Source organism: Lontra canadensis, unplaced genomic scaffold (assembly GCF_010015895.1).
Source record: "Lontra canadensis isolate GAN:19392208 unplaced genomic scaffold, GSC_riverotter_1.0 scaffold1, whole genome shotgun sequence".
Taxonomy (NCBI): domain Eukaryota; kingdom Metazoa; phylum Chordata; class Mammalia; order Carnivora; family Mustelidae; genus Lontra; species Lontra canadensis.
Window position 1 is genome coordinate 119,864,849 of NW_022630995.1, and position 8,267 is coordinate 119,873,115.

General features: G+C 38.3%; 1 pseudogene; it reads left to right on the forward strand.

Annotated features, from left to right (window-relative positions):
• The first annotated feature begins 3,870 nt into the window (after positions 1-3,870).
• LOC116868546 lies at positions 3,871-7,015 on the forward strand (annotated as a pseudogene).
• The last annotated feature ends 1,252 nt before the right edge of the window (positions 7,016-8,267 follow it).

Below are 8,267 nucleotides of genomic sequence, written 5' to 3' on the forward strand. Positions count from 1 at the left end.
AAATATAGGAACTTACATTACACTGCCTTGATTTTTAAAATTTTTGTCTCTTTTCCTTATAAAGTAGGAGAACTAAGAGGCAAAGGACCACCATTTTAATTACCTTTAAAAGTCAACTGTATGGGGAGCCTGGGTGGCTCACTTAAGTGTCGACTCTTGATTTCTGCCCAGGTCATGATCTCAGGATTATAGGATTGAGCCCCACACTGGGATCCAAGCCATTGGGGAGTCTACTTGAGATTCTCTGTCTCCCTCTCCCTTTGCCCCTCTCCTCCTCCTCCCACTCACATGCTCACTCTTTTTTCTCAAATAAATAAATCTTTAAAAAAAAGTCAAGTGTAAATAACTTTTTTTAAAAAATTTCTCTTGGAAAGGAAAAACCAGTGAGTGTCAAAGAAAAAGTCACAAACATATGTTATCAAAGTAGGTTGAAGTTTTAGAGCATACGGACTTGGCCCTGAAAAGGCCTTGATTCCCAGATATTGACCTGAAATTAAAAAGGAATGGTCTCCTCAATTCATGCATAAAACCAGGTAGTTGACCGCAGTTAAGAATTAATGTGTAAGTGCTAAATTGTATTTATATATTTAATCTATCCAAATTTTGGGTATTATATATAGCTTTCAAAATACTCTTCAGTATCGTTATATTAACATTTTGGTAAATAGTCACTTTTCTATTTAGAGGAGACAAAAAATGTGATAATGTCCTCTGGTTACCTGGTCATTGAAAACTTGTTTTCCATGCATAAAACTGCTGCTACTCTTCTAGATCAGGTTTACTCTAACTGCAAAGAGAGTATTTAATGAAAATAAGCAGCCTGTTGCTTATTTTAGTTTCTACACCTAAACATGTGAAGTGATGATAGCAAATGTCTCACTACAGAGAAGTTTATCTTCCACTCTCACACTTTTGGTTCATGCACTGATGATATCTTTCTAAAGTTTCTACACTTTCTATAGTTATTTATTTTACTATTTTATAATGCATAGTGCCTCAACAACTTGGATATTTCATCTTGTAGGAGCTTACCTCTATTAATATTTTTTGGAACTATTCCACTAAAGGCATATTCACTTAACCTCCACCCAATTTTTCCTTTTTTCTTGTAAGTTTTTTTTTAAAGATTTTATTTATTTATTTGACAGACTGAGATCACAAGCAGGCAAAGAGGCAGGCAGAGGGAGAGAGAAAGGGAGAAGCAGGCTCCTTGCTGAGCAGAGAGCCCGATATGGGGCTCGATCCCAGGACCCTGGGATCATGACCTGAGCTGAAGGTAGAGGTTTTAACCCACTGAGCCACCCAGGCGCCCCATCTTCTAAGTCTTTTTATCCTTCCCCATTAATCTCAGAGTGACTCAATTTTAATAACAATTTTCATGGGAATATTATAAAAGATCTCCAGGCACTTAATGTCAAGATAACTCTTATGAACATTCCTTCCCCACAAAATGTATTAGCTTCTTATTTTAGATATCTTGTGATCATTTACATGGTGGTCTCAGCCTTTATTGATCCTTCTCTATAATGCATTAGTTTTGCTCCTAACTGTTGATGTTTTCTGGAATGTTTGATTTTAGGAGTGGAAAAGGAGCAGTAGAGTGTAGTGGTGGCCAGTAGGTTTAGAATATTTTAAAATTTTGAATTAATTTCTGAAATTCATATGTTGGAGGATTTCATACAAAATATTTACATTTCTGAGATTTGTATCTTCTCTCGAACAATTAGAAGAGCTGAAAACATTTGCTTTGCATCCCACATGTCAGTAGTCTGTCAGACTCTTCAGATGGGCCATGTGTTACACAGTTTGCCTCAGTCTGCACCTTGTCCCTTCAACCTTCTAGGTTACCTGTTTGACCCAGGTGGAAGCAAATATAAAAGGCTTAAATCCATATTAAGTAATTCTGAAATTCTCATCTCTTTATGTGTATACACCTTTAAACATCAATTTTAGTGCCCTCAGTCTCTGTTATCAATAAAATGGACACAGAAAGCTAACCGGTAACCAAGAAAGGTGATGAGAGTTCAGAGTTTTTGAATCTCCCGGTAAGGAGAGCCAATAACTCTCCTTTGCAGTCAAGAGAGGATACTGTTATAAAAATTGCCATGACCTGCTTTTTGCATTCATGACTGTGATAGGAAAACCATATTAAATCCATGAGCTTATACAGATCTTTGTTTTTAAATGCTTCTTTCTTTTATGCACATATTTATCTAAAGATATACTAAGAATATTAAATATTAAATATTAAGAATTTTAAACATTTTGGAAAAGATATACCAGTCAATGAAAGGACCTAGTTATTCAGATTAAATAGAGCAAAAACTTTTATACATGTGCTCTGGTCATGACAGGACTTCCCATGGTATGGAATGTGCCCTACCACCATGAACAATTAAAAAGTTACAAAATTGAGACAGCAGGCAATCCAGGACAGTGATCCCTTAGAAAAATATGAGCCCAATGAATGCTCTGTCTCTAGAGATAGTTTTCAAATAGTGGCAGAGGGAGAAGGAACTCAAGCCTAGCACATGATAACTTACTGATTTGAGGAGATAGAGACTGGGGGGCTGAAGCAGCTTGAATTTGAAAACAGAGTACAAGAGAAGAAAAAGCTATGGAGAGCAACAGAGCTTCATGAACCTGCATAGGAGGTCCCTAAAGTCTTTGAATGAACACCTATCAGTGCATTTGTTTATGAAGTAGAAAAAGAACATGTGTCATAAGAGGGCTATAAAATTAGAAACTTCAATAGCTGACACAAGGCAGAGAAATGACCAAATTCCACCTAGCCAGATTAAAGAGATCTCATTGAACACTTGGGGCAATTAGTAGAAACCTCAGAGGGGTCATGCCTCAATAACAAAGCTAAATTAGTCTGAGAGTAAAGTTCCTAAGCCTGCCTTAACAAAACTGAAATAAAAAATCTTAAAAGGAGTAAGCTATCATTTCTGATTATTAAGACAAATTTCAAAACCAAAATCACCCACCACTTAACAGTATAATATTCACAATGTTCAGCATCAAAATTAATAGATATGTGAAAAAACATGTGTGGCCATAACCATGACTAGAGGATCAATCAACAGAAGCAGAGCCAGAAATGATAGAGATAATAAAACTAGTAGACAAGGACCTAAACATAGCTAGTATAAATATTTTTAAAAGAATATAATAAAAGACATTGGGACGCCTGGGTGGCTCAGTTGGTTAAGCAACTGACTTCGGCTCAGGTCATGATCCTGGAGTCCCAGGATCGAGTCCCACATCAGGCTCCCTGCTTGGCAGTGAGTCTGTTCTCCCTCTGAGCTCTCCACTGTCACACTCTGTCTCTCGAATAAATAAATAAACTTCTTAGAAAGAAAAGAATATAATAAAAGACATGAACACAATGAGGTCAGAAATGGAAGATATAAAAAAACAAAATGGAACTTTTGTACATTAAAAATATGTCGGCCCTTGAAAAACAAGGTTTTGAACTGTGTGGTTCTGTGTATATGTGGATTTTTTTCAATAAATTCATTAAGAGTTCTGAAAATGTGCTTTCTCTTCCTTATGATTTTCTTTCTTTCTTTTTTTTTTAAAGATTTTATTTATTTATTTGACAGAGAGAGAGAGATCACTAGTAGGCAGAGAGGCAGGCAGAGAGAGAGGGGGAAGCAGGGTCCCTGCTGAGCAGAGAGCCCAGTGTGGGCTCGATCCCAGGACCCTGAGATCATGACCTGAGCCAAAGGCAGAGGCTTAACCCACTGAGCCACCCAGGCACCCCTCCTCATGATTTTCTTAATAACATTTTCTTTTCTCTAGCCACTTTATTGTAAGAATACAGTATACAATACATATGAGATACAAAACATGTGTTATTCGACTATGTTATTGGTAAGGCTTCTGGTCAACAGTGGGCTATTACAGTTAAGTTTTTTGGAAGTTAAAAGTTACATATGGATTTTCAACTGTGTAGGAGATTGGTACTCCTTAACCCCTGCATTGTTCAATGGTCAACTGTAGATTTGAAATAAAAAAATCTGCAGGATAAGTTTAATAGGATCTTAGGTGCTGTGCTGCGTATGAAAAATTAGTGACCTTGAGAACTTGGAAATATAAAATATTCAAATTGAAAAATGGAGAGAAGAAAATATGGAAAAAATGCTAAATAGAGTTACAGTGAGCTATGGAACAATATTGAGAAATCTAACATGCAGAGTGCCTGGGTGGCTCAGTCAGTTGAGCAGGTACCTTCCACTTGGGTCATGATCTCGGGGTCCTGGGATAGAGCTCCGCATTGGGATCCCTGCTCAGTGGGGAGCCTACTTCTCCTCTGACTGCCTCTCTGCCTACTTGTACTCTCTCTCTGTCAAATAAATAAAATATAAAAAAAAACCCTCCTTCTTCCCTCCCCCAGAAAAGAAATCTAACATGCATGTAATTGGAGTCCAAGAAGAGAATGGGACAGAAGAAAAATTTAGAGAAATGATGATAAAGAATTTTCCAAATTTGAAGAAATGTATGGACCCACAGATATAACACAGTTAACAAATCGTAAGTAAAACAAACATTAAGAAAATAATATCAAGGCATACTATAATTAAAATGCTGAAAACCGGGGCACCGAGGTGGCATAGTTGGTTGATTTTCTGACTCTTGGTCTTGACTCAGGTAGCGATCTCAGGGTTGTGAGATGGAGACCTGTGTCAGGCTCCATACTCAGCACAGTCTGCTTGAGATTCTCTCTACCTCTTTATCTGCCCCTCTTGCTTGTGCTCTCTCTTTCTCTCTCTCTAAAATAAAATAAAATATGGGATGCCTCAGTGGCTCAGTTGGTTAGGCATCTGCCTTCAGCTCAGGTCATTATCCTAGGGTCCTGGGATTGAGTCCCACATCAGGCTTCTTGCTCAGCTTCCTGCTTCTCTCTCGGCCTGTTGTTCCCCCTGCTTGTGCTTGTTCTCTCTCTGACAAATAAATAAAATCTTAGTAAAACAAAATAAAATAAAATGTTGAAAACCAGTGTCAAAAAGCAAACTTAAAGAGAAACTAGAGAGCTAGATCACATTACATGTAGTGAAACAAATATAAAAAAGACTGTAGATATACAGCATAACCAAGTGGGATCAATCCCAGGTATACAAGGCTGATTCAACATTCAAAACCAATTAATGTAATCTATCACATCAGGAGACTAAAAAAGAAAAACTGCATGATCACATCAATGGATACAGAAAAAGCATCTGACAAAATACAATACTCATTCATGATAAAAACTCTCAGAAACCTGGGAAGAGAAAGGAACCTCCTCAACTTGATAAAGAATATCTACAACAAATCTACAGCTCACAACATACTTAGCAATGAGAAACTAGAAGTTTTCCCACTAAGATCAGGTACAAATAAAGGATGTTTCCTCCCACCACTCCTTTTCTTTTCTATTTTTTTAAAAGATTGTATTTATTTATTTTAGAAAGAGAGAGAGTGCACAAGCAGGAGGGAGGGGCAGAGGGAGAAGCAGTCCCCCTGCTGAGCAGGGAGCCAGAGAGACTCTGGGATTGATGCCAGGACAATGAGATGGTGACCTGAGCTGAAGGTGGATGTTTAACCCACTGAGCTAGCCAGGCACCCCCCACCACAACTGGAAGTTATAGCTAATTCAATAAGACAAAAAAAAAAAAAAAGGAAATAAAAGACACACTGATTCAGTAGGAAGAAATAATTCTGTCTTCATAGATCACATGATCGTCTGTTTAGAAAATTTGAAAGAATTGACAAAAACCCCTGGAATAAGTGGTTATAGCAAGTGGCTATATAGCAAGGTTACACAGTCAAGGTCAATATGCAAAAGTGAATTGCTTCCCATACACTAGCAATAAACAAACGGAATTTGAAATTAAAAATATAATGCCATTTACTTTAGCACTCAAAGAATGAAATACATCACTATCAATCTAACAAACTATGTACAAGATTTATATTTGGAAAATTACAGAACTCTGACGAACAAAATCAGAGAACTAAATAAATGAAGATACATTTTCATGTTCATGGACAGCAAGATCAATATTGTGATGGTATCAGTTTAACCCAACTTGATCTATAGATTCTCTGCAACTCCAGTTAGGTTCCCAGCAAGTTATTTTGTGGATATTGACAGACTGATTCTAACATTTATATGGAGAAGCAAAAAACCAGACATCCAACACAATAATGAAGGAGAAGAAAGTCAAAGGACTGACACTCCCTAACTTCAAAACTTACTAGAGCTCTTCCAACTGTGCTTGTCAGTAGGCTACCACCATGAGCCAGAATTCTGGAGGTAGAGAAAAGGTACCAGCTCAGGAAGCTCTGTCTGTCTGTGCACTGTGGACTTTGCAGAGTGGTCAAGCTACATCAAGGGCATCATGAAGAACATCATTCATGATCCAGGCTGGGGTGTGCCACTCACCGAGGTAGTTTTCTGAGATCCATACTGGTTTAAGAAGTGGAGGGAGCTGTTCATGGTCACCAAGGTCATCCACACCAGCCAGTTCATTTACTGTGGCAAGATGAACCAGCTCAACACAGGCAATGTACTCCTGGTGGGCAAATATGCCTGAGGGCATCATTATGTGTTGCTGGAGGAGAAGACTGGTGACTGGGGCAAGTTGGCCTGAGCCTCTGGAAGAAATATTGCTGTCATTTCTCACAACCCTGACACCAAGAAGACCCACATGAAGCTGCCCTTTTGGTTCAAAGGAGGTTTTTTCTTCAGCTAAGAGAGCTATGGTTGGTGTGCTGGCTGGAAGTGGCGGCACTGACAAGGCCATTCTGAAAGCTAGCTGAGAGGAATTGCTGGCCACACATGTGGGCCATGGCTATGAAACCTGTGGAGCATCCTTTCAGAAGGGGCAACCATCAGCACATTGGTAAACTCTCTACTATCCACAGAGATGCTCCTGTTGGCCACAAAGTGGGTCTTATTGCTGCCTGCCAGAACAGGGGTCCCTGGGAAACCAAGACTGTGCAGGAGAAAGAAAATAAGGGCTAAAGGACTAAATAAAGTCTGTCTTTCTGCCACTAAACAAAAACAAAAACAAACTACAACAACAACAAAACCAACTTACCAGAAAGCTACAGTAATCAAGACAGTAGGGTATTGATAAAAGAATAGACAAATAGACCACTACAACAAAATACAGAGCTTGGAAAAGACCCACATGAACAGAGTCTACATCTTTGACAAAGCAGCAAAGGCTGTACAATGGAGCAAAGACAGTCTTTTCAACAAATGGTGCTAGAACAACTGGACACCCACATGGAAAAAAAAAAAAAGAATCCAGACACCGACCTTACACCCTTCACAAAAATTAACTCAGAATGGATCACAGGCCTAAATGTAAAATGCAAAACCACAAAACTTCTAGAAGATAGCATTAGAAAAAACCTAGATGACTTTGGGTATGATGATGACTTTTTAGATGCAACACCAAAGGCATGATCTGTGTAAGAAATAATTGATAAGCTGGGCTCCATTAAAATAAAAAAATTTCTATTCTGTGAAAGACAATGTCAAGAGAATGAGAAGTTAAGTTATAGACTAGGAGAAAATACTTGCAAAGAATCCATCTGATAAAAGACCATTATCAAAAATATACGCAGAATTCTTAAAACTCAATAAGAAAACAAACAACTTGACTAAAAAATGGGGCAAAATCCTTAACAGACACTCACTAAAGAAGATGTACAGATGTTAAATAAGCATATGAAAAGATACTCACATCATACGTCATCAGTGAAATTGAAATTTAAACAACAATGACATACAATTACACATCTATGAGAATGGCCAAAATCCAGGATACTGACAACACCAAATGCTAATAAAGATGTGTAGCAATAGAAACTCTTCTTCTTCTTCTTTTTTTTTTTTTTTAAGATTTTATTTGTTTGTCAGAGAGAGAAATAGAGAGCACAAGCAGGGGAATAGGGGGCAGAGGGAGAAGCAGGTTCCCCGCTGAACAAGGAGCCCCATGTGGGACTCCATCCCAGGACCTTGGGATCATGGCCTGAGCCGAAGGCAGATGCTTAACCAACTGAGCCACCAGGTGTCCCATAATAGAAACTCTTAATTCACTGTTCACACCTTGCCCTAGGCATCTGTTCCATCTGCTGTTCCTGAGTTACATCCTGTTGTAACAGATCAGTGATCTAGCAAGTAAATTGTTTCTCTCAGATCTGTGAAATGCTTTAGCAATTAGTTGAACACAAAGAGGAGGTCCTGGGAAATTTTGATTTATAGC